Here is a 25,770-nt window from a genome sequence, read left to right on the forward strand (position 1 = left end):
GTAGTGAAAGAAAAGAGCTGCCAACTCTGAATGCTACAGATGTTGTAACTATGCTTCTGGAGTAAAGGAAAATTATATTTTTTGAACTGTTTAAAAATTTGTTGTTAGCAAGCTTACCATTAAATGTTTATTAAAACTGTTATTCAAACAAAATAAAGAAAAAAAGGAATTTTGAACATCAAGAAAGAAGGAAGGTATATTAATAGAATTAGCAGAAATATGAATACATCCAATAGATGTGTTTTCCTAGTGAGTATTATAAATCATAGTTGATGATAGAAACAAAAATTATAACTCCACTTGATACTAAAGGAAGTGATACTTAAAAGTATAGAAGATAAAGGAAAATAAATATAAGCTGAGCTTCCTTGCTTTAATCAAAAGGGTAAAACCATTGGTATTTATATATTGTTTTATAAATTGGATATTAAATCAGGTATTAAAATATGAAGAGTAGCATAAAAAGTATATACAAATTTCCAAAGCAAAGAGTGTATATTGTAGATGTATTCAAACATTGTAAGTAAAGCATCATGAAAACTCGAGTAGCACAGAGTAAGTCCAAAAAAAAAGGAAAACTGAAAAATGAGAACAAAACAAATGAATATGTAGTAAATAATAAAATGAAATGCTTAGGTTTTAGTACATTAATAATTACATTAAATATAAGTGACATAAATACACCAATCAAAAGAGAAATTAGCTGAATAAATAAAAAAATGCAACCTGAACTATTGCTATAGTAAGAAATACACTTTAATTCAATAGTATCAGTAGGTTGCAAGTAAAATAATATAAAAATACATACCATAGAAATATTTATCAATAAAAGGGCAAAAGTGGCTATATTAATATCTGATAATCTAGAAGTTAGATTCAAAAAATCTTACAAAGAACATTACTAACAACAGAGGAGGCAGTTAGAGGCTGGCAAGGCAGATAGAGAGGAAGGGTCTTGGGAGAAAGACAGTGCCCATGGGAATGAACCTGCACTACCTTTGTGGTGTAGCTAGAATGTGGAAATGTGGTTAACAACTTCCTTTTATACCAAGATGTCTCTCAGAAGGGACAGTCCCAATTATGTTTCAATAAATCAACTAAATGTCCTTAACTTGATCCAGAGATAATTGTAATATCATTAGCATTGCAGTTTTGGTGTCCCCATGAATTTTGCTTAGGCACTTATGCCTAATAATCAAGATGGAGTCACTACTGCCAACCCTAGGTATGCACAGACAGAACACTCCCAGCAGGGAATTTTACCCCTTCCATTAAGGCAGGACCCACAAAGGACTTTCTTGTTTCTGTCACATAAAAGAATCAGAACTCAGCCCCATTTCTGGCAATGCTTGTTTGGGTCCCCTCTTGCTGCTGAGAGCTTTTCTGTTGCTTAATGAATGCTAATTTGCCTTACTCACTCTCTGGTATTTGTGTGCCTTATTCTCTTGGTTGTGGGACAAGATCTTGGACCTCACTAAATTAAGGAGTGAGGAGACTGCAACACTAATTATAAATGGATCAATTCACCAGTAAACATAACAATTCCAAATATATATGCACCAAATAACAAAGTCTTAAACAACATGAAGAGAAAAATTATAGAACTAAAAAATAATAAATTATAGTTGTGGGTTTTAACAGCCTTATCTCAGCAATTGATAGAATTATTGGACAAAAATTTAACAATCAGCAAGCATGTAGAAGATCTGTACAGCACAATCAACCAACAAGATTTTATTCACACACACAAACACACACACACACACACACACAGACACACATATATAGATAAATATATATGTCAATTATATATATATATATCTAAATACAGAATCAGTCCACACAAAACAGCAGAATATACAGTTTTTCAGGAGCTCATGAAATATTAACTAAAATACTAGATGATTTCTTGCACCATAAAACAAACCCTGATACATTTAAAAGAACTTATGTCATATAGAGTATGTTCTCTGACCATAGTGGAATTAAAATAAAAGTCAGTAACAGAAAGACAGCAGGAAAATGTTTAAATGCATTTTAACTACACAACACAGTTCCAAATGATCTATGGATTCAATATAAAGTCTTAAATAAAAATCCAAAAATATATTTAAACAAATGAAAGAAAAATACAACATATCAAAATATAGGAAATACAGCTAAGGCTGTGGTGGGAAAGAAATTTATAGTACTAAATGCATCATTAAAAATGAGAAAAGATCTCAAATCAATAACATACACTTGTATCTCAAGAAACTAGAAAAAGAACAGAGTAAACTGAAAGCAGGCAGAAGAAGAAAAATAATCATGACAATAACAAAAATTCACGAAATTGAAAACAGAAAAAAATGTGAAACAAAAAGCTGGTTTATTGAAAAAATCAATCAATTGATAAACATCTATCAAAACTGACAAAAATAAATAGAGATGACACAAAACTCAACAGCAAATTTTTCTAATAAAATGCAAATGATCCAATTAGGTAATGGACAAAAGACATCAATGGACATTTTAACAAGAAAAATATTCAGATGTCAAATAATCCATGAAACATGTTCAATATTATTAATCATCATGGACATGTCAAACAAAACCATAGTGAGATATTTCTACACACCTATCAAAATGTCTTTTAAAAAATGTGAAAATAGCAAAAGCCATTCAGGATGTAAAAAATAGGATCACTCATACATTGCTAGTGGAAAAGTAAAATAATAGAGCCACTCTGAAAAATAGTTGACAGTTTTTGAAAAAGACAGACATGTTATTCATTCTTTCCACATTTTTTTTCTGCTGATTAACCTTCTCTACCTCCTCTCCAATGCCCCAGTATCCTTACTAGCTTCTGTGGGCACTCAATGTACCCAAAAATTTTTAAGAAAATAATTAAAAATTTTTCAAAGTAAAATAAAAACCAGATATGCATAGACCATAGATCCCAGCAATTGCAGTTGTGGGTGCTTAATTTGGAGTAATGAAACTTGTGTTCCCACAAAAACTTGTTCATAAATGTCTACAACAGCTTAATTTGTTACAGTTGAAAAGGTCAATAAGCCCAGGTGAATGTTTAATTTGTGGTGAATTTATACCAGAAACCATGAAATAGTATTCAGTCATCAAAGGAACAAAATATTAATTAACGCAATCATTTGGATGTATTTTTAGGAAATTTTGTCGAGAGAATAAAAGTCAATTATATACATTATGTACAACAGTACAAGTAGGTCTTGAGAGGTAGGGGATCACTCTGTGCTGCAGCGAGGCCATGCCTGCCTCACCAGATGTGGTGAGCCCATCCTATCCCACTCGGAGGGGTCCAAAATCGGATCTGAATGGGAGTCCGGAGAACACAGCAGACATCCTGAAGCTCTCCCTCGGTGGAAGTCGGCTAAAGGAGGTTCTGAGGACAGGACTCCCGGGGGTTTGGCCCTGGGACAGGACAAGACACTCGCGGGCCCCTCTCCCAACGCCGCCCCAAACAGGACCCCGGATCCAGCCGCAGCCGCGGCGGCAGGAGGAACCTCGCTGCCGCTGCGCGGCGGTGGCGGTATTTAAAGGGGACACAGCCTGACTGCCAGGAGCAGAGCACGAGTCAGCCCAGCCAATACGCATGCGCGAGGCGCAAGCGGCTTCCCCCATCACAGTGGTTCCCAGGGTTGTCTTAGAAACCAGTCCCCGAGGCTTGGCAAAGCAGCAGCCTTCCGGGGCAATGCATGGGTGTCGGGGCTCTGAGGCTCCGCCCTGAACTCTCCACGGGGTCGACAGGAACATCTCCGGATGCCATGAGTCGCAAAGTGCCGACCATGATGAGGAAACCCCAGGCGAGGATTGGGGAAGTAGCACGGGATCCCAGGCTCAGGCCGGCCCGGACGGTGTTGGTAGGGGTGAGTCTCCAGAAAAGCCGTGCCGCCATCCGTGATTTCGAGGACAGGTCGGCCTGCGTGCCCCTGGGCTGCTCTCTCACGCGAGGGTCTTTCTCCTCCAGAGCAGAACTCCGCAGACTCATGTGGTGCCTAGGGGTGTGTGTTTCAATTCCTCTGCTGCATGACTCTGCGTGTGTGTGTGTGTCTGTGTGTGTGTAGGTGTCTCTGTGAGTGTCTCCCATTCTCTCTTCTCTCTCTGCCTCTCAGTCTTTGTGTGTTTCTTTCCCACTGTCTGTGGGTTTGTGCCAGCCGAAGTTGCGTCATGGCTACCAGGTCAGTGGAGGATTGGGGGTGTTGCGAATTTTGCAGAAACCTCTTTGCTCCTCTGGTAGGCATTTGAAAACGTGGCTTGGGTCAGGCACAGGCGGCCCCCCCAACCCCCGGGTCACAGGTGTTCTTTGATTTTCCTTGGCATTGATGGAAACCTCAGCCGTTTAACCCTTCCACCGGCACTTACCTGGACACCACCCTTTGTTTCGCCGTCGCCCCGTATGCCTCCGGTGACACACATTAACACCAACTGCTGTGGGATTGGCCAGTGCCACGCCTGGTCACATGGTCTCCCCCTCGGATTCGCCTGTGTTCCTCATTGCAGGTGTCCTCGAAAGCGCGGTCGGCTTTCCGGAACGCCAGGGATTTTACAAGCCGGGCAGGCCACTGCTCTTTCAAAGGAGGAGGGAGGCAGAGGGCTGATGGATGAGTGAATTTGCAGCTGACACTAGGCCTTGAGACCTATGGGATCATTCTGTGCTGCAGCCAGGCCCTGCCGGCCTGACCAGATGTGGTGAGCCCATCCTTTCTCACTTGGAGAGGGCCAAAATCGGATCTCAACGGGAGTCCGGAGAACACAGCAGGCGTCCTGAAGCTCCTCCTCCCTCGGTGGAAGTGGGCTCAAGCAGCTCCTGAGGACAGGACCCCTGGGGGTTTGGGCCTGGGACAGGACGAGACACCCGCGGCCTCCTCTCCCACGCCGCCCCAAACAGGACCCAGGATGCAGCCGCCGCCGCGGCGGCAGCAGGAGCATCTCGGCCGCCGTGCGGCGGCCACGATATTTAAAGGGGACACAGCCTATCTGTCAGGAGTGGAGCGCGAATCGGCTCAGCCCATGCGCATGCGCGAGGCGCGAACGGTTTCTCCAGTCACAGTGGTTCCCACGGTTGTCTTAGAAACCAGGCCCCGAGGCTTGGCAGAGCAGGAGCCCTCCGTGGCAGTGCTTGGGTGTCGAGTCTCTGAGGCTAAGGCCTCACCTCTCCACGGGGTCGAAGGGAAGGTCTCCGGACGCCAGGAGTCGCAAAGGGCCGACCATGATGATGAAACCCCAGGCGGAGACGGGGGAAGCAGCACGGGATACCAGCCTCAGGCCTGCACGGATGGTGTTGGTTGGAGTGAGTCTCCCCCAAAGTCGTGCCGCCGTCCGTGATCTCGATGACGGGTCGGCTTGCGTGCCCCTGGGCTGCTCTCCTCTGCTGTATGACTCTGTGTGTGTGTATGTGTGTGTGTGTGTGTGTGTGTGTGTGTGTGTGTGTGTCTGTGAGTGTCTCCCATTCTCTCTTCTCTCTCTGCCTCTCAGTCTCTGTGTGTTTCTTTCCCACTGTCTGTGGGTTTGTGCCAGCCGAAGTTGCGTCATGGCTACCAGTTCAGTGGAGGATTGGGGGTGTTGCGAATTTTGCAGAAACCTCTTTGCTCCTCTGGTAGGCATTTGAAAACGTGGCTTGGGTCAGGCACAGGCGGCCCCCCAAACCCCCGGGTCCCAGGTGTTCTTTGACTTTCCTTGGCATTGATGGAAACGTCAGCCGTTTAACCCTTCCACCGGCACATACCTGGACACCACCCTTTGTTTCGCCGTCGCCCCGTATGCCTCCGGTGACACACATTAACACCAACTGCTGTGGGATTGGCCAGTGCCACGCCTGGTCACATGGTCTCCCCCTCGGATTCGCCTGTGTTTCTCATTGCAGGTGTCCTGGAAAGCGCGGTCGGCTTTCCGGAACCCCAGGGCTTTTACAAGCCGGGCAGGCCACTGCTCTTTCAAAGGAGGAGGGAGGCAGAGGGCTGATGGATGAGTGAATTTGCAGCTGACACTAGGCCTTGAGACCTATGGGATCATTCTGTGCTGCAGCCAGGCCCTGCCGGCCTGACCAGATGTGGTGAGCCCATCTTTTCTCACTCGGAGAGGGCCAAAATCGGATCTCAACGGGAGTCCGGAGAACACAGCAGGCATCCTGAAGCTCCCCCTCCCTCGGTGGAAGTGGGCTCAAGCAGCTCCTGAGGACAGGACCCCTGGGGGTTTGGGCCTGGGACAGGACGAGACACCCGCGGCCTCCTCTCCCACGCCGCCCCAAACAGGACCCAGGATCCAGCCGCCGCCGCGGCGGCAGCAGGAGCATCTCCGCCGCTGTGCAGCGGCGACGATATTTAAAGGGGACGCAGCCTATCTGTCAGGAGTGGAGCGCGAATCGGCTCAGCCAATGCGCATGCGCGAGGCGCGAACGGTTTCTCCCGTCACAGAGGTTCCCACGGTTGTCTTAGAAACCAGGCCCCGAGGCTTGGCAGAGCAGGAGCCCTCCGTGGCAGTGCTTGGGTGTCGAGTCTCTGAGGCTAAGGCCTCACCTCTCCACGGGGTCGAAGGGAAGGTCTCCGGATGCCAGGAGTCGCAAAGGGCCGACCATGATGATGAAACCCCAGGCGGAGACGGGGGAAGCAGCACGGGATACCAGCCTCAGGCCTGCACGGATGGTGTTGGTTGGAGTGAGTCTCCCCCAAAGTCGTGCCGCCGTCCGTGATCTCGATGACGGGTCGTCTTGCGTGCCCCTGGGCTGCTCTCCTCTGCTGTATGACTCTGTGTGTGTGTGTGTGTGTGTGTGTGTAGGTGTCTCTGTGAGTGTCTCCCATTCTCTCTTCTCTCTCTGCCTCTCAGTCTTTGTGTGTTTCTTTCCCACTGTCTGTGGGTTTGTGCCAGCCGAAGTTGCGTCATGGCTACCAGGTCAGTGGAGGATTGGGGGTGTTGCGAATTTTGCAGAAACCTCTTTGCTCCTCTGGTAGGCATTTGAAAACGTGGCTTGGGTCAGGCACAGGCGGCCCCCCCAACCCCCGGGTCCCAGGTTTTCTTTGATTTTCCTTGGCATTGATGGAAACGTCAGCCGTTTAACCCTTCCACCGGCACATACCTGGATACCACCCTTTGTTTCGCCGTGGCCCCGTATGCCTCCGGTGACACACATTAACACCAACTGCTGTGGGATTGGCTAGTGCCACGCCTGGTCACATGGTCTCCCCCTCGGATTCGCCTGTGTTCCTCATTGCAGGTGTCCTGGAAAGCGCGGTCGGCTTTCCGGAATCCCAGGGCTTTTACAAGCCGGGCAGGCCACTGCTCTTTCAAAGGAGGAGGGAGGCAGAGGGCTGATGGATGAGTGAATTTGCAGCTGACACTAGGCCTTGAGACCTATGGGATCATTCTGTGCTGCAGCCAGGCCCTGCCGGCCTGACCAGATGTGGTGAGCCCATCCTTTCTCTCTCGGAGAGGGCCAAAATCGGATCTCAACGGGAGTCCGGAGAACACAGCAGGCATCCTGAAGCTCCCCCTTCTTCAGTGGAAGTGGGCTCAAGCAGCTCCTGAGGACAGGACCCCTGGGGGTTTGGGCCTGGGACAGGACGAGACACCCGCGGCCTCCTCTCCCACGCCGCCCCAAACAGGACCCAGGATCCAGCCGCCGCCGCGGCGGCAGCAGGAGCATCTCCGCCGCTGTGCGGCGGCGACGATATTTAAAGGGGACGCAGCCTATCTGTCAGGAGTGGAGCGCGAATCGGCTCAGCCAATGCGCATGCGCGAGGCGCGAACGGTTTCTCCCGTCACAGAGGTTCCCACGGTTGTCTTAGAAACCAGGCCCCGAGGCTTGGCAGAGCAGGAGCCCTCCGTGGCAGTGCTTGGGTGTCGAGTCTCTGAGGCTAAGGCCTCACCTCTCCACGGGGTCGAAGGGAAGGTCTCCGGATGCCAGGAGTCGCAAAGGGCCGACCATGATGATGAAACCCCAGGCGGAGACGGGGGAAGCAGCACGGGATACCAGCCTCAGGCCTGCACGGATGGTGTTGGTTGGAGTGAGTCTCCCCCAAAGTCGTGCCGCCGTCCGTGATCTCGATGACGGGTCGTCTTGCGTGCCCCTGGGCTGCTCTCCTCTGCTCTATGACTCTGTGTGTGTGTGTGTGTGTGTGTGTGTGTAGGTGTCTCTGTGAGTGTCTCCCATTCTCTCTTCTCTCTCTGCCTCTCAGTCTTTGTGTGTTTCTTTCCCACTGTCTGTGGGTTTGTGCCAGCCGAAGTTGCGTCATGGCTACCAGGTCAGTGGAGGATTGGGGGTGTTGCGAATTTTGCAGAAACCTCTTTGCTCCTCTGGTAGGCATTTGAAAACGTGGCTTGGGTCAGGCACAGGCGGCCCCCCAAACCCCCGGGTCCCAGGTGTTCTTTGACTTTCCTTGGCATTGATGGAAACGTCAGCCGTTTAACCCTTCCACCGGCACATACCTGGACACCACCCTTTGTTTCGCCGTCGCCCCGTATGCCTCCGGTGACACACATTAACACCAACTGCTGTGGGATTGGCCAGTGCCACGCCTGGTCACATGGTCTCCCCCTCGGATTCGCCTGTGTTGCTCATTGCAGGTGTCCTGGAAAGCGCGGTCGGCTTTCCGGAACCCCAGGGCTTTTACAAGCCGGGCAGGCCACTGCTCTTTCAAAGGAGGAGGGAGGCAGAGGGATGATGGATGAGTGAATTTGCAGCTGACACTAGGGCTTGAGACCTATGGGATCATTCTGTGCTGCAGCCAGGCCCTGCCGGCCTGACAAGATGTGGTGAGCCCATCCTGTCTCACTCGGAGAGGGCCAAAATCGGATCTCAACGGGAGTCCGGAGAACACAGCAGGCGTCCTGAAGCTCCCCCTCCCTCGGTGGAAGTGGGCTCAAGCAGCTCCTGAGAACAGGACCCCTGGGGGTTTGGGCCTGGGACAGGACGAGACACCAGCGGCCTCCTCTCCCTCGCCGCCCCAAACAGGACCCAGGATCCAGCCGCCGCCGCGGCTGCAGCAGGAGCATCTCGGCCGCCGTGCAGCGGCGGCGATATTTAAAGGGGACGCAGCGTATCTGTCAGGAGTGGAGCGCGAATCTGCTCAGCCTATGCGCATGCGCGAGGCGCGAACGGTTTCTCCCGTCACAGAGGTTCCCACGGTTGTCTTAGAAACCAGGCCCCGAGGCTTGGCAGAGCAGGAGCCCTCCGTGGCAGTGCTTGGGTGTCGAGGCTCTGAGGCTAAGGCCTCACCTCTCCACGGGGTCGAAGGGAAGGTCTCCGGATGCCAGGAGTCGCAAAGGGCCGACTATGATGATGAAACCCCAGGCGGAGACGGGGGAAGCAGCACGGGTTACCAGCCTCAGGCCTGCACGGATGGTGTTGGTTGGAGTGAGTCTCCCCCAAAGTCGTGCCGCCGTCCGTGATCTCGATGACGGGTCGTCTTGCGTGCCCCTGGGCTGCTCTCCTCTGCTCTATGACTCTGTGTGTGTGTGTGTGTGTGTGTGTGTGTAGGTGTCTCTGTGAGTGTCTCCCATTCTCTCTTCTCTCTCTGCCTCTCAGTCTTTGTGTGTTTCTTTCCCACTGTCTGTGGGTTTGTGCCAACCGAAGTTGCGTCATGGCTACCAGGTCAGTGGAGGATTGGGGGTGTTGCGAATTTTGCAGAAACCTCTTAGCTCCTCTGGTAGGCATTTGAAAACGTGGCTTGGGTCAGGCACAGGCGGCCCCCCCAACCCCCGGGTCACAGGTGTTCTTTGATTTTCCTTGGCATTGATGGAAACCTCAGCCGTTTAACCCTTCCACCGGCACTTACCTGGACACCACCCTTTGTTTCGCCGTCGCCCCGTATGCCTCCGGTGACACACATTAACACCAACTGCTGTGGGATTGGCCAGTGCCACGCCTGGTCACATGGTCTCCCCCTCGGATTCGCCTGTGTTCCTCATTGCAGGTGTCCTGGAAAGCGCGGTCGGCTTTCCGGAACCCCAGGGATTTTACAAGCCGGGCAGGCCACTGCTCTTTCAAAGGAGGAGGGAGGCAGAGGGCTGATGGATGAGTGAATTTGCAGCTGACACTAGGCCTTGAGACCTATGGGATCATTCTGTGCTGCAGCCAGGCCCTGCCGGCCTGACCAGATGTGGTGAGCCCATCCTTTCTCTCTCGGAGAGGGCCAAAATCGGATCTCAACGGGAGTCCGGAGAACACAGCAGGCATCCTGAAGCTCCCCCTCCCTCGGTGGAAGTGGGCTCAAGCAGCTCCTGAGGACAGGACCCCTGGGGGTTTGGGCCTGGGACAGGACGAGACACCCGCGGCCTCCTCTCCCACGCCGCCCCAAACAGGACCCAGGATCCAGCCGCCGCCGCGGCGGCAGCAGGAGCATCTCCGCCGCTGTGCGGCGGCGACGATATTTAAAGGGGACGCAGCCTATCTGTCAGGAGTGGAGCGCGAATCGGCTCAGCCAATGCGCATGCGCGAGGCGCGAACGGTTTCTCCCGTCACAGAGGTTCCCACGGTTGTCTTAGAAACCAGGCCCCGAGGCTTGGCAGAGCAGGAGCCCTCCGTGGCAGTGCTTGGGTGTCGAGGCTCTGAGGCTAAGGCCTCACCTCTCCACGGGGTCGAAGGGAAGGTCTCCGGATGCCAGGAGTCGCAAAGGGCCGACCATGATGATGAAACCCCAGGCGGAGACGGGGGAAGCAGCACGGGATACCAGCCTCAGGCCTGCACGGATGGTGTTGGTTGGAGTGAGTCTCCCCCAAAGTCGTGCCGCCGTCCGTGATCTCGATGACGGGTCGTCTTGCGTGCCCCTGGGCTGCTCTCCTCTGCTCTATGACTCTGTGTGTGTGTGTGTGTGTGTGTGTGTGTAGGTGTCTCTGTGAGTGTCTCCCATTCTCTCTTCTCTCTCTGCCTCTCAGTCTTTGTGTGTTTCTTTCCCACTGTCTGTGGGTTTGTGCCAGCCGAAGTTGCGTCATGGCTACCAGGTCAGTGGAGGATTGGGGGTGTTGCGAATTTTGCAGAAACCTCTTTGCTCCTCTGGTAGGCATTTGAAAACGTGGCTTGGGTCAGGCACAGGCGGCCCCCCCAACCCCCGGGTCACAGGTGTTCTTTGATTTTCCTTGGCATTGATGGAAACCTCAGCCGTTTAACCCTTCCACCGGCACTTACCTGGACACCACCCTTTGTTTCGCCGTCGCCCCGTATGCCTCCGGTGACACACATTAACACCAACTGCTGTGGGATTGGCCAGTGCCACGCCTGGTCACATGGTCTCCCCCTCGGATTCGCCTGTGTTCCTCATTGCAGGTGTCCTGGAAAGCGCGGTCGGCTTTCCGGAACCCCAGGGATTTTACAAGCCGGGCAGGCCACTGCTCTTTCAAAGGAGGAGGGAGGCAGAGGGCTGATGGATGAGTGAATTTGCAGCTGACACTAGGCCTTGAGACCTATGGGATCATTCTGTGCTGCAGCCAGGCCCTGCCGGCCTGACCAGATGTGGTGAGCCCATCCTTTCTCTCTCGGAGAGGGCCAAAATCGGATCTCAACGGGAGTCCGGAGAACACAGCAGGCGTCCTGAAGCTCCCCCTCCCTCGGTGGAAGTGGGCTCAAGCAGCTCCTGAGGACAGGACCCCTGGGGGTTTGGGCCTGGGACAGGACGAGACACCCGCGGCCTCCTCTCCCACGCCGCCCCAAACAGGACCCAGGATCCGGCCGCCGCCGCGGCGGCAGCAGGAGCATCTCGGCCGCCGTGCGGCGGCCACGATATTTAAAGGGGACACAGCCTATCTGTCAGGAGTGGAGCGCGAATCGGCTCAGCCCATGCGCATGCGCGAGGCGCGAACGGTTTCTCCAGTCACAGTGGTTCCCACGGTTGTCTTAGAAACCAGGCCCCGAGGCTTGGCAGAGCAGGAGCCCTCCGTGGCAGTGCTTGGGTGTCGAGTCTCTGAGGCTAAGGCCTCACCTCTCCACGGGGTCGAAGGGAAGGTCTCCGGACGCCAGGAGTCGCAAAGGGCCGACCATGATGATGAAACCCCAGGCGGAGACGGGGGAAGCAGCACGGGATACCAGCCTCAGGCCTGCACGGATGGTGTTGGTTGGAGTGAGTCTCCCCCAAAGTCGTGCCGCCGTCCGTGATCTCGATGACGGGTCGGCTTGCGTGCCCCTGGGCTGCTCTCCTCTGCTGTATGACTCTGTGTGTGTGTATGTGTGTGTGTGTGTGTGTGTGTGTGTGTGTGTGTGTCTGTGAGTGTCTCCCATTCTCTCTTCTCTCTCTGCCTCTCAGTCTCTGTGTGTTTCTTTCCCACTGTCTGTGGGTTTGTGCCAGCCGAAGTTGCGTCATGGCTACCAGGTCAGTGGAGGATTGGGGGTGTTGCGAATTTTGCAGAAACCTCTTTGCTCCTCTGGTAGGCATTTGAAAACGTGGCTTGGGTCAGGCACAGGCGGCCCCCCAAACCCCCGGGTCCCAGGTGTTCTTTGACTTTCCTTGGCATTGATGGAAACGTCAGCCATTTAACCCTTCCACCGGCACATACCTGGACACCACCCTTTGTTTCGCCGTCGCCCCGTATGCCTCCGGTGACACACATTAACACCAACTGCTGTGGGATTGGCCAGTGCCACGCCTTTTCACATGGTCTCCCCCTCGGATTCGCCTGTGTTGCTCATTGCAGGTGTCCTGGAAAGCGCGGTCGGCTTTCCGGAACCCCAGGGCTTTTACAAGCCGGGCAGGCCACTGCTCTTTCAAAGGAGGAGGGAGGCAGAGGGCTGATGGATGAGTGAATTTGCAGCTGACACTAGGCCTTGAGACCTATGGGATCATTCTGTGCTGCAGCCAGGCCCTGCCGGCCTGACCAGATGTGGTGAGCCCATCCTGTCTCACTCGGAGAGGGCCAAAATCGGATCTCAACGGGAGTCCGGAGAACACAGCAGGCGTCCTGAAGCTCCCCCTCCCTCGGTGGAAGTGGGCTCAAGCAGCTCCTGAGGACAGGACCCCTGGGGGTTTGGGCCTGGGACAGGACAAGACACCCGCGGCCTCCTCTCCCACGCCGCCCCAAACAGGACCCAGGATCCAGCCGCCGCCGCGGCTGCAGCAGGAGCATCTCGGCCGCCGTGCAGCGGCAACGATATTTAAAGGGGACACAGCCTATCTGTCAGGAGTGGAGCGCGAATCTGCTCAGCCTATGCGCATGCGCGAGGCGCGAACGGTTTCTCCCGTCACAGAGGTTCCCACGGTTGTCTTAGAAACCAGGCCCCGAGGCTTGGCAGAGCAGGAGCCCTCCGTGGCAGTGCTTGGGTGTCGAGGCTCTGAGGCTAAGGCCTCACCTCTCCACGGGGTCGAAGGGAAGGTCTCCGGATGCCAGGAGTCGCAAAGGGCCGACCATGATGATGAAACCCCAGGCGGAGACGGGGGAAGCAGCACGGGATACCAGCCTCAGGCCTGCACGGATGGTGTTGGTTGGAGTGAGTCTCCCCCAAAGTCGTGCCGCCGTCCGTGATCTCGATGACGGGTCGTCTTGCGTGCCCCTGGGCTGCTCTCCTCTGCTCTATGACTCTGTGTGTGTGTGTGTGTGTGTGTGTGTGTGTAGGTGTCTCTGTGAGTGTCTCCCATTCTCTCTTCTCTCTCTGCCTCTCAGTCTTTGTGTGTTTCTTTCCCACTGTCTGTGGGTTTGTGCCAGCCGAAGTTGCGTCATGGCTACCAGGTCAGTGGAGGATTGGGGGTGTTGCGAATTTTGCAGAAACCTCTTTGCTCCTCTGGTAGGCATTTGAAAACGTGGCTTGGGTCAGGCACAGGCGGCCCCCCCAACCCCCGGGTCACAGGTGTTCTTTGATTTTCCTTGGCATTGATGGAAACCTCAGCCGTTTAACCCTTCCACCGGCACTTACCTGGACACCACCCTTTGTTTCGCCGTCGCCCCGTATGCCTCCGGTGACACACATTAACACCAACTGCTGTGGGATTGGCCAGTGCCACGCCTGGTCACATGGTCTCCCTCTCGGATTCGCCTGTGTTCCTCATTGCAGGTGTCCTGGAAAGCGCGGTCGGCTTTCCGGAACCCCAGGGATTTTACAAGCCGGGCAGGCCACTGCTCTTTCAAAGGAGGAGGGAGGCAGAGGGCTGATGGATGAGTGAATTTGCAGCTGACACTAGGCCTTGAGACCTATGGGATCATTCTGTGCTGCAGCCAGGCCCTGCCGGCCTGACCAGATGTGGTGAGCCCATCCTTTCTCTCTCGGAGAGGGCCAAAATCGGATCTCAACGGGAGTCCGGAGAACACAGCAGGCATCCTGAAGCTCCCCCTTCTTCAGTGGAAGTGGGCTCAAGCAGCTCCTGAGGACAGGACCCCTGGGGGTTTGGGCCTGGGACAGGACGAGACACCCGCGGCCTCCTCTCCCACGCCGCCCCAAACAGGACCCAGGATCCAGCCGCCGCCGCGGCGGCAGCAGGAGCATCTCCGCCGCTGTGCGGCGGCGACGATATTTAAAGGGGACGCAGCCTATCTGTCAGGAGTGGAGCGCGAATCGGCTCAGCCAATGCGCATGCGCGAGGCGCGAACGGTTTCTCCCGTCACAGAGGTTCCCACGGTTGTCTTAGAAACCAGGCCCCGAGGCTTGGCAGAGCAGGAGCCCTCCGTGGCAGTGCTTGGGTGTCGAGGCTCTGAGGCTAAGGCCTCACCTCTCCACGGGGTCGAAGGGAAGGTCTCCGGATGCCAGGAGTCGCAAAGGGCCGACCATGATGATGAAACCCCAGGCGGAGACGGGGGAAGCAGCACGGGATACCAGCCTCAGGCCTGCACGGATGGTGTTGGTTGGAGTGAGTCTCCCCCAAAGTCGTGCCGCCGTCCGTGATCTCGATGACGGGTCGTCTTGCGTGCCCCTGGGCTGCTCTCCTCTGCTCTATGACTCTGTGTGTGTGTGTGTGTGTGTGTGTGTGTGTAGGTGTCTCTGTGAGTGTCTCCCATTCTCTCTTCTCTCTCTGCCTCTCAGTCTTTGTGTGTTTCTTTCCCACTGTCTGTGGGTTTGTGCCAGCCGAAGTTGCGTCATGGCTACCAGGTCAGTGGAGGATTGGGGGTGTTGCGAATTTTGCAGAAACCTCTTTGCTCCTCTGGTAGGCATTTGAAAACGTGGCTTGGGTCAGGCACAGGCGGCCCCCCAACCCCCGGGTCACAGGTGTTCTTTGATTTTCCTTGGCATTGATGGAAACCTCAGCCGTTTAACCCTTCCACCGGCACTTACCTGGACACCACCCTTTGTTTCGCCGTCGCCCCGTATGCCTCCGGTGACACACATTAACACCAACTGCTGTGGGATTGGCCAGTGCCACGCCTGGTCACATGGTCTCCCCCTCGGATTCGCCTGTGTTCCTCATTGCAGGTGTCCTGGAAAGCGCGGTCGGCTTTCCGGAACCCCAGGGCTTTTACAAGCCGGGCAGGCCACTGCTCTTTCAAAGGAGGAGGGAGGCAGAGGGCTGATGGATGAGTGAATTTGCAGTTGACACTAGGCCTTGAGACCTATGGGATCATTCTGTGCTGCAGCCAGGCCCTGCCGGCCTGACCAGATGTGGTGAGCCCATCCTTTCTCACTTGGAGAGGGCCAAAATCGGATCTCAACGGGAGTCCGGAGAACACAGCAGGCGTCCTGAAGCTCCCCCTCCCTCGGTGGAAGTGGGCTCAAGCAGCTCCTGAGGACAGGACCCCTGGGGGTTTGGGCCTGGGACAGGACGAGACACCCGCGGCCTCCTCTCCCACGCCGCCCCAAACAGGACCCAGGATCCGGCCGCCGCCGCGGCGGCAGCAGGAGCATCTCGGCCGCCGTGCGGCGGCCACGATATTTAAAGGGGACACAGCCTATCTGTCAGGAGTGGAGCGCGAATCGGCTCAGCCCATGCGCATGCGCGAGGCGCGAACGGTTTCTCCAGTCACAGTGGTTCCCACGGTTGTCTTAGAAACCAGGCCCCGAGGCTTGGCAGAGCAGGAGCCCTCCGTGGCAGTGCTTGGGTGTCGAGTCTCTGAGGCTAAGGCCTCACCTCTCCACGGGGTCGAAGGGAAGGTCTCCGGACGCCAGGAGTCGCAAAGGGCCGACCATGATGATGAAACCCCAGGCGGAGACGGGGGAAGCAGCACGGGATACCAGCCTCAGGCCTGCACGGATGGTGTTGGTTGGAGTGAGTCTCCCCCAAAGTCGTGCCGCCGTCCGTGATCTCGATGACGGGTCGGCTTGCGTGCCCCTGGGCTGCTCTCCTCTGCTGTATGACTCTGTGTGTGTGTATGTGTGTGTGTGTGTGTGTGTGTGTGTGTGTGTGTGTGTGTGTCTGTGAGTGTCTCCCATTCTCTCTTCTCTCTCTGCCTCTCAGTCTCTGTGTGTTTCTTTCCCACTGTCTGTGGGTTTGTGCCAGCCGAAGTTGCGTCATGGCTACCAGGTCAGTGGAGGATTGGGGGTGTTGCGAATTTTGCAGAAACCTCTTTGCTCCTCTGGTAGGCATTTGAAAACGTGGCTTGGGTCAGGCACAGGCGGCCCCCCAAACCCCCGGGTCCCAGGTGTTCTTTGACTTTCCTTGGCATTGATGGAAACGTCAGCCATTTAACCCTTCCACCGGCACATACCTGGACACCACCCTTTGTTTCGCCGTCGCCCCGTATGCCTCCGGTGACACACATTAACACCAACTGCTGTGGGATTGGCCAGTGCCACGCCTGGTCACATGGTCTCCCCCTCGGATTCGCCTGTGTTGCTCATTGCAGGTGTCCTGGAAAGCGCGGTCGGCTTTCCGGAACCCCAGGGCTTTTACAAGCCGGGCAGGCCACTGCTCTTTCAAAGGAGGAGGGAGGCAGAGGGCTGATGGATGAGTGAATTTGCAGCTGACACTAGGCCTTGAGACCTATGGGATCATTCTGTGCTGCAGCCAGGCCCTGCCGGCCTGACCAGATGTGGTGAGCCCATCCTGTCTCACTCGGAGAGGGCCAAAATCGGATCTCAACGGGAGTCCGCAGAACACAGCAGGCTTCCTGAAGCTCCCCCTCCCTCGGTGGAAGTGGGCTCAAGCAGCTCCTGAGGACAGGACCCCTGGGGGTTTGGGCCTGGGACAGGACAAGACACCCGCGGCCTCCTCTCCCACGCCGCCCCAAACAGGACCCAGGATCCAGCCGCCGCCGCGGCTGCAGCAGGAGCATCTCGGCCGCCGTGCAGCGGCAACGATATTTAAAGGGGACACAGCCTATCTGTCAGGAGTGGAGCGCGAATCTGCTCAGCCTATGCGCATGCGCGAGGCGCGAACGGTTTCTCCCGTCACAGAGGTTCCCACGGTTGTCTTAGAAACCAGGCCCCGAGGCTTGGCAGAGCAGGAGCCCTCCGTGGCAGTGCTTGGGTGTCGAGGCTCTGAGGCTAAGGCCTCACCTCTCCACGGGGTCGAAGGGAAGGTCTCCGGATGCCAGGAGTCGCAAAGGGCCGACCATGATGATGAAACCCCAGGCGGAGACGGGGGAAGCAGCACGGGATACCAGCCTCAGGCCTGCACGGATGGTGTTGGTTGGAGTGAGTCTCCCCCAAAGTCGTGCCGCCGTCCGTGATCTCGATGACGGGTCGTCTTGCGTGCCCCTGGGCTGCTCTCCTCTGCTCTATGACTCTGTGTGTGTGTGTGTGTGTGTGTGTGTGTGTAGGTGTCTCTGTGAGTGTCTCCCATTCTCTCTTCTCTCTCTGCCTCTCAGTCTTTGTGTGTTTCTTTCCCACTGTCTGTGGGTTTGTGCCAGCCGAAGTTGCGTCATGGCTACCAGGTCAGTGGAGGATTGGGGGTGTTGCGAATTTTGCAGAAACCTCTTTGCTCCTCTGGTAGGCATTTGAAAACGTGGCTTGGGTCAGGCACAGGCGGCCCCCCCAACCCCCGGGTCACAGGTGTTCTTTGATTTTCCTTGGCATTGATGGAAACCTCAGCCGTTTAACCCTTCCACCGGCACTTACCTGGACACCACCCTTTGTTTCGCCGTCGCCCCGTATGCCTCCGGTGACACACATTAACACCAACTGCTGTGGGATTGGCCAGTGCCACGCCTGGTCACATGGTCTCCCCCTCGGATTCGCCTGTGTTCCTCATTGCAGGTGTCCTGGAAAGCGCGGTCGGCTTTCCGGAACCCCAGGGATTTTACAAGCCGGGCAGGCCACTGCTCTTTCAAAGGAGGAGGGAGGCAGAGGGCTGATGGATGAGTGAATTTGCAGCTGACACTAGGCCTTGAGACCTATGGGATCATTCTGTGCTGCAGCCAGGCCCTGCCGGCCTGACCAGATGTGGTGAGCCCATCCTTTCTCTCTCGGAGAGGGCCAAAATCGGATCTCAACGGGAGTCCGGAGAACACAGCAGGCGTCCTGAAGCTCCCCCTCCCTCGGTGGAAGTGGGCTCAAGCAGCTCCTGAGGACAGGACCCCTGGGGGTTTGGGCCTGGGACAGGACGAGACACCCGCGGCCTCCTCTCCCACGCCGCCCCAAACAGGACCCAGGATCCGGCCGCCGCCGCGGCGGCAGCAGGAGCATCTCGGCCGCCGTGCGGCGGCCACGATATTTAAAGGGGACACAGCCTATCTGTCAGGAGTGGAGCGCGAATCGGCTCAGCCCATGCGCATGCGCGAGGCGCGAACGGTTTCTCCAGTCACAGTGGTTCCCACGGTTGTCTTAGAAACCAGGCCCCGAGGCTTGGCAGAGCAGGAGCCCTCCGTGGCAGTGCTTGGGTGTCGAGTCTCTGAGGCTAAGGCCTCACCTCTCCACGGGGTCGAAGGGAAGGTCTCCGGACGCCAGGAGTCGCAAAGGGCCGACCATGATGATGAAACCCCAGGCGGAGACGGGGGAAGCAGCACGGGATACCAGCCTCAGGCCTGCACGGATGGTGTTGGTTGGAGTGAGTCTCCCCCAAAGTCGTGCCGCCGTCCGTGATCTCGATGACGGGTCGGCTTGCGTGCCCCTGGGCTGCTCTCCTCTGCTGTATGACTCTGTGTGTGTGTATGTGTGTGTGTGTGTGTGTGTGTGTGTGTGTGTGTGTGTCTGTGAGTGTCTCCCATTCTCTCTTCTCTCTCTGCCTCTCAGTCTCTGTGTGTTTCTTTCCCACTGTCTGTGGGTTTGTGCCAGCCGAAGTTGCGTCATGGCTACCAGGTCAGTGGAGGATTGGGGGTGTTGCGAATTTTGCAGAAACCTCTTTGCTCCTCTGGTAGGCATTTGAAAACGTGGCTTGGGTCAGGCACAGGCGGCCCCCCAAACCCCCGGGTCCCAGGTGTTCTTTGACTTTCCTTGGCATTGATGGAAACGTCAGCCATTTAACCCTTCCACCGGCACATACCTGGACACCACCCTTTGTTTCGCCGTCGCCCCGTATGCCTCCGGTGACACACATTAACACCAACTGCTGTGGGATTGGCCAGTGCCACGCCTGGTCACATGGTCTCCCCCTCGGATTCGCCTGTGTTGCTCATTGCAGGTGTCCTGGAAAGCGCGGTCGGCTTTCCGGAACCCCAGGGCTTTTACAAGCCGGGCAGGCCACTGCTCTTTCAAAGGAGGAGGGAGGCAGAGGGCTGATGGATGAGTGAATTTGCAGCTGACACTAGGCCTTGAGACCTATGGGATCATTCTGTGCTGCAGCCAGGCCCTGCCGGCCTGACCAGATGTGGTGAGCCCATCCTGTCTCACTCGGAGAGGGCCAAAATCGGATCTCAACGGGAGTCCGGAGAACACAGCAGGCGTCCTGAAGCTCCCCCTCCCTCGGTGGAAGTGGGCTCAAGCAGCTCCTGAGGACAGGACCCCTGGGGGTTTGGGCCTGGGACAGGACAAGACACCCGCGGCCTCCTCTCCCACGCCGCCCCAAACAGGACCCAGGATCCAGCCGCCGCCGCGGCTGCAGCAGGAGCATCTCGGCCGCCGTGCAGCGGCAACGATATTTAAAGGGGACACAGCCTATCTGTCAGGAGTGGAGCGCGAATCTGCTCAGCCTATGCGCATGCGCGAGGCGCGAACGGTTTCTCCCGTCACAGAGGTTCCCACGGTTGTCTTAGAAACCAGGCCCCGAGGCTTGGCAGAGCAGGAGCCCTCCGTGGCAGTGCTTGGGTGTCGAGGCTCTGAGGCTAAGGCCTCACCTCTCCACGGGGTCGAAGGGAAGGTCTCCGGATGCCAGGAGTCGCAAAGGGCCGACCATGATGATGAAACCCCAGGCGGAGACGGGGGAAGCAGCACGGGATACCAGCCTCAGGCCTGCACGGATGGTGTTGGTTGGAGTGAGTCTCCCCCAAAGTCGTGCCGCCGTCCGTGATCTCGATGACGGGTCGTCTTGCGTGCCCCTGGGCTGCTCTCCTCTGCTCTATGACTCTGTGTGTGTGTGTGTGTGTGTGTGTGTGTGTAGGTGTCTCTGTGAGTGTCTCCCATTCTCTCTTCTCTCTCTGCCTCTCAGTCTTTGTGTGTTTCTTTCCCACTGTCTGTGGGTTTGTGCCAGCCGAAGTTGCGTCATGGCTACCAGGTCAGTGGAGGATTGGGGGTGTTGCGAATTTTGCAGAAACCTCTTTGCTCCTCTGGTAGGCATTTGAAAACGTGGCTTGGGTCAGGCACAGGCGGCCCCCCCAACCCCCGGGTCACAGGTGTTCTTTGATTTTCCTTGGCATTGATGGAAACCTCAGCCGTTTAACCCTTCCACCGGCACTTACCTGGACACCACCCTTTGTTTCGCCGTCGCCCCGTATGCCTCCGGTGACACACATTAACACCAACTGCTGTGGGATTGGCCAGTGCCACGCCTGGTCACATGGTCTCCCCCTCGGATTCGCCTGTGTTCCTCATTGCAGGTTTCCTGGAAAGCGCGGTCGGCTTTCCGGAACCCCAGGGATTTTACAAGCCGGGCAGGCCACTGCTCTTTCAAAGGAGGAGGGAGGCAGAGGGCTGATGGATGAGTGAATTTGCAGCTGACACTAGGCCTTGAGACCTATGGGATCATTCTGTGCTGCAGCCAGGCCCTGCCGGCCTGACCAGATGTGGTGAGCCCATCCTTTCTCTCTCGGAGAGGGCCAAAATCGGATCTCAACGGGAGTCCGGAGAACACAGCAGGCATCCTGAAGCTCCCCCTTCTTCAGTGGAAGTGGGCTCAAGCAGCTCCTGAGGACAGGACCCCTGGGGGTTTGGGCCTGGGACAGGACGAGACACCCGCGGCCTCCTCTCCCACGCCGCCCCAAACAGGACCCAGGATCCAGCCGCCGCCGCGGCGGCAGCAGGAGCATCTCCGCCGCTGTGCGGCGGCGACGATATTTAAAGGGGACGCAGCCTATCTGTCAGGAGTGGAGCGCGAATCGGCTCAGCCAATGCGCATGCGCGAGGCGCGAACGGTTTCTCCCGTCACAGAGGTTCCCACGGTTGTCTTAGAAACCAGGCCCCGAGGCTTGGCAGAGCAGGAGCCCTCCGTGGCAGTGCTTGGGTGTCGAGGCTCTGAGGCTAAGGCCTCACCTCTCCACGGGGTCGAAGGGAAGGTCTCCGGATGCCAGGAGTCGCAAAGGGCCGACCATGATGATGAAACCCCAGGCGGAGACGGGGGAAGCAGCACGGGATACCAGCCTCAGGCCTGCACGGATGGTGTTGGTTGGAGTGAGTCTCCCCCAAAGTCGTGCCGCCGTCCGTGATCTCGATGACGGGTCGTCTTGCGTGCCCCTGGGCTGCTCTCCTCTGCTGTATGACTCTGTGTGTGTGTGTGTGTGTGTGTGTGTGTGTAGGTGTCTCTGTGAGTGTCTCCCATTCTCTCTTCTCTCTCTGCCTCTCAGTCTTTGTGTGTTTCTTTCCCACTGTCTGTGGGTTTGTGCCAGCCGAAGTTGCGTCATGGCTACCAGGTCAGTGGAGGATTGGGGGTGTTGCGAATTTTGCAGAAACCTCTTTGCTCCTCTGGTAGGCATTTGAAAACGTGGCTTGGGTCAGGCACAGGCGGCCCCCCAACCCCCGGGTCACAGGTGTTCTTTGATTTTCCTTGGCATTGATGGAAACCTCAGCCGTTTAACCCTTCCACCGGCACTTACCTGGACACCACCCTTTGTTTCGCCGTCGCCCCGTATGCCTCCGGTGACACACATTAACACCAACTGCTGTGGGATTGGCCAGTGCCACGCCTGGTCACATGGTCTCCCCCTCGGATTCGCCTGTGTTCCTCATTGCAGGTGTCCTGGAAAGCGCGGTCGGCTTTCCGGAACCCCAGGGATTTTACAAGCCGGGCAGGCCACTGCTCTTTCAAAGGAGGAGGGAGGCAGAGGGCTGATGGATGAGTGAATTTGCAGCTGACACTAGGCCTTGAGACCTATGGGATCATTCTGTGCTGCAGCCAGGCCCTGCCGGCCTGACCAGATGTGGTGAGCCCATCCTTTCTCACTTGGAGAGGGCCAAAATCGGATCTCAACGGGAGTCCGGAGAACACAGCAGGCGTCCTGAAGCTCCCCCTCCCTCGGTGGAAGTGGGCTCAAGCAGCTCCTGAGGACAGGACCCCTGGGGGTTTGGGCCTGGGACAGGACGAGACACCCGCGGCCTCCTCTCCCACGCCGCCCCAAACAGGACCCAGGATCCAGCCGCCGCCGCGGCGGCAGCAGGAGCATCTCGGCCGCCGTGCGGCGGCCACGATATTTAAAGGGGACACAGCCTATCTGTCAGGAGTGGAGCGCGAATCGGCTCAGCCCATGCGCATGCGCGAGGCGCGAACGGTTTCTCCAGTCACAGTGGTTCCCACGGTTGTCTTAGAAACCAGGCCCCGAGGCTTGGCAGAGCAGGAGCCCTCCGTGGCAGTGCTTGGGTGTCGAGTCTCTGAGGCTAAGGCCTCACCTCTCCACGGGGTCGAAGGGAAGGTCTCCGGACGCCAGGAGTCGCAAAGGGCCGACCATGATGATGAAACCCCAGGCGGAGACGGGGGAAGCAGCACGGGATACCAGCCTCAGGCCTGCACGGATGGTGTTGGTTGGAGTGAGTCTCCCCCAAAGTCGTGCCGCCGTCCGTGATCTCGATGACGGGTCGGCTTGCGTGCCCCTGGGCTGCTCTCCTCTGCTGTATGACTCTGTGTGTGTGTATGTGTGTGTGTGTGTGTGTGTGTGTGTGTGTGTGTGTGTGTGTGTCTGTGAGTGTCTCCCATTCTCTCTTCTCTCTCTGCCTCTCAGTCTCTGTGTGTTTCTTTCCCACTGTCTGTGGGTTTGTGCCAGCCGAAGTTGCGTCATGGCTACCAGGTCAGTGGAGGATTGGGGGTGTTGCGAATTTTGCAGAAACCTCTTTGCTCCTCTGGTAGGCATTTGAAAACGTGGCTTGGGTCAGGCACAGGCGGCCCCCCAAACCCCCGGGTCCCAGGTGTTCTTTGACTTTCCTTGGCATTGATGGAAACGTCAGCCATTTAACCCTTCCACCGGCACTTACCTGGACACCACCCTTTGTTTCGCCGTCGCCCCGTATGCCTCCGGTGACACACATTAACACCAACTGCTGTGGGATTGGCCAGTGCCACGCCTGGTCACATGGTCTCCCCCTCGGATTCGCCTGTGTTGCTCATTGCAGGTGTCCTGGAAAGCGCGGTCGGCTTTCCGGAACCCCAGGGCTTTTACAAGCCGGGCAGGCCACTGCTCTTTCAAAGGAGGAGGGAGGCAGAGGGCTGATGGATGAGTGAATTTGCAGCTGACACTAGGCCTTGAGACCTATGGGATCATTCTGTGCTGCAGCCAGGCCCTGCCGGCCTGACCAGATGTGGTGAGCCCATCCTGTCTCACTCGGAGAGGGCCAAAATCGGATCTCAACGGGAGTCCGGAGAACACAGCAGGGGTCCTGAAGCTCCCCCTCCCTCGGTGGAAGTGGGCTCAAGCAGCTCCTGAGGACAGGACCCCTGGGGGTTTGGGCCTGGGACAGGACAAGACACCCGCGGCCTCCTCTCCCACGCCGCCCCAAACAGGACCCAGGATCCAGCCGCCGCCGCGGCTGCAGCAGGAGCATCTCGGCCGCCGTGCAGCGGCAACGATATTTAAAGGGGACACAGCCTATCTGTCAGGAGTGGAGCGCGAATCGGCTCAGCCAATGCGCATGCGCGAGGCGCGAACGGTTTCTCCCGTCACAGAGGTTCCCACGGTTGTCTTAGAAACCAGGCCCCGAGGCTTGGTAGAGCAGGAGCCCTCCGTGGCAGTGCTTGGGTGTCGAGGCTCTGAGGCTAAGGCCTCACCTCTCCACGGGGTCGAAGGGAAGGTCTCCGGATGCCAGGAGTCGCAAAGGGCCGACTATGATGATGAAACCCCAGGCGGAGACGGGGGAAGCAGCACGGGTTACCAGCCTCAGGCCTGCACGGATGGTGTTGGTTGGAGTGAGTCTCCCCCAAAGTCGTGCCGCCGTCCGTGATCTCGATGACGGGTCGTCTTGCGTGCCCCTGGGCTGCTCTCCTCTGCTCTATGACTCTGTGTGTGTGTGTGTGTGTGTGTGTGTGTAGGTGTCTCTGTGAGTGTCTCCCATTCTCTCTTCTCTGTCTGCCTCTCAGTCTTTGTGTGTTTCTTTCCCACTGTCTGTGGGTTTGTGCCAACCGAAGTTGCGTCATGGCTACCAGGTCAGTGGAGGATTGGGGGTGTTGCGAATTTTGCAGAAACCTCTTTGCTCCTCTGGTAGGCATTTGAAAACGTGGCTTGGGTCAGGCACAGGCGGCCCCCCCAACCCCCGGGTCACAGGTGTTCTTTGATTTTCCTTGGCATTGATGGAAACCTCAGCCGTTTAACCCTTCCACCGGCACTTACCTGGACACCACCCTTTGTTTCGCCGTCGCCCCGTATGCCTCCGGTGACACACATTAACACCAACTGCTGTGGGATTGGCCAGTGCCACGCCTGGTCACATGGTCTCCCCCTCGGATTCGCCTGTGTTCCTCATTGCAGGTGTCCTGGAAAGCGCGGTCGGCTTTCCGGAACCCCAGGGATTTTACAAGCCGGGCAGGCCACTGCTCTTTCAAAGGAGGAGGGAGACAGAGGGCTGATGGATGAGTGAATTTGCAGCTGACACTAGGCCTTGAGACCTATGGGATCATTCTGTGCTGCAGCCAGGCCCTGCCGGCCTGACCAGATGTGGTGAGCCCATCCTTTCTCTCTCGGAGAGGGCCAAAATCGGATCTCAACGGGAGTCCGGAGAACACAGCAGGCATCCTGAAGCTCCCCCTCCCTCGGTGGAAGTGGGCTCAAGCAGCTCCTGAGGACAGGACCCCTGGGGGTTTGGGCCTGGGACAGGACGAGACACCCGCGGCCTCCTCTCCCACGCCGCCCCAAACAGGACCCAGGATCCAGCCGCCGCCGCGGCGGCAGCAGGAGCATCTCCGCCGCTGTGCGGCGGCCACGATATTTAAAGGGGACGCAGCCTATCTGTCAGGAGTGGAGCGCGAATCGGCTCAGCCAATGCGCATGCGCGAGGCGCGAACGGTTTCTCCCGTCACAGAGGTTCCCACGGTTGTCTTAGAAACCAGGCCCCGAGGCTTGGCAGAGCAGGAGCCCTCCGTGGCAGTGCTTGGGTGTCGAGGCTCTGAGGCTAAGGCCTCACCTCTCCACGGGGTCGAAGGGAAGGTCTCCGGATGCCAGGAGTCGCAAAGGGCCGACCATGATGATGAAACCCCAGGCGGAGACGGGGGAAGCAGCACGGGATACCAGCCTCAGGCCTGCACGGATGGTGTTGGTTGGAGTGAGTCTCCCCCAAAGTCGTGCCGCCGTCCGTGATCTCGATGACGGGTCGTCTTGCGTGCCCCTGGGCTGCTCTCCTCTGCTGTATGACTGTGTGTGTGTGTGTGTGTGTGTGTGTGTAGGTGTCTCTGTGAGTGTCTCCCA

The 25,770-nt window shown here is 56.4% G+C and overlaps 1 pseudogene; it reads right to left on the reverse strand.

Moving 5' to 3' along the window:
- Positions 1–3,661: 3,661 nt before the first annotated feature.
- Positions 3,662–25,770, reverse strand: part of LOC134730170 (protein FAM27D1-like) — a 38,665-nt pseudogene continuing 16,556 nt past the window's right edge.

This window comes from Pan paniscus, chromosome 23 (genome assembly GCF_029289425.2).
Source record: "Pan paniscus chromosome 23, NHGRI_mPanPan1-v2.0_pri, whole genome shotgun sequence".
Classification (NCBI taxonomy): Eukaryota; Metazoa; Chordata; class Mammalia; order Primates; family Hominidae; genus Pan; species Pan paniscus.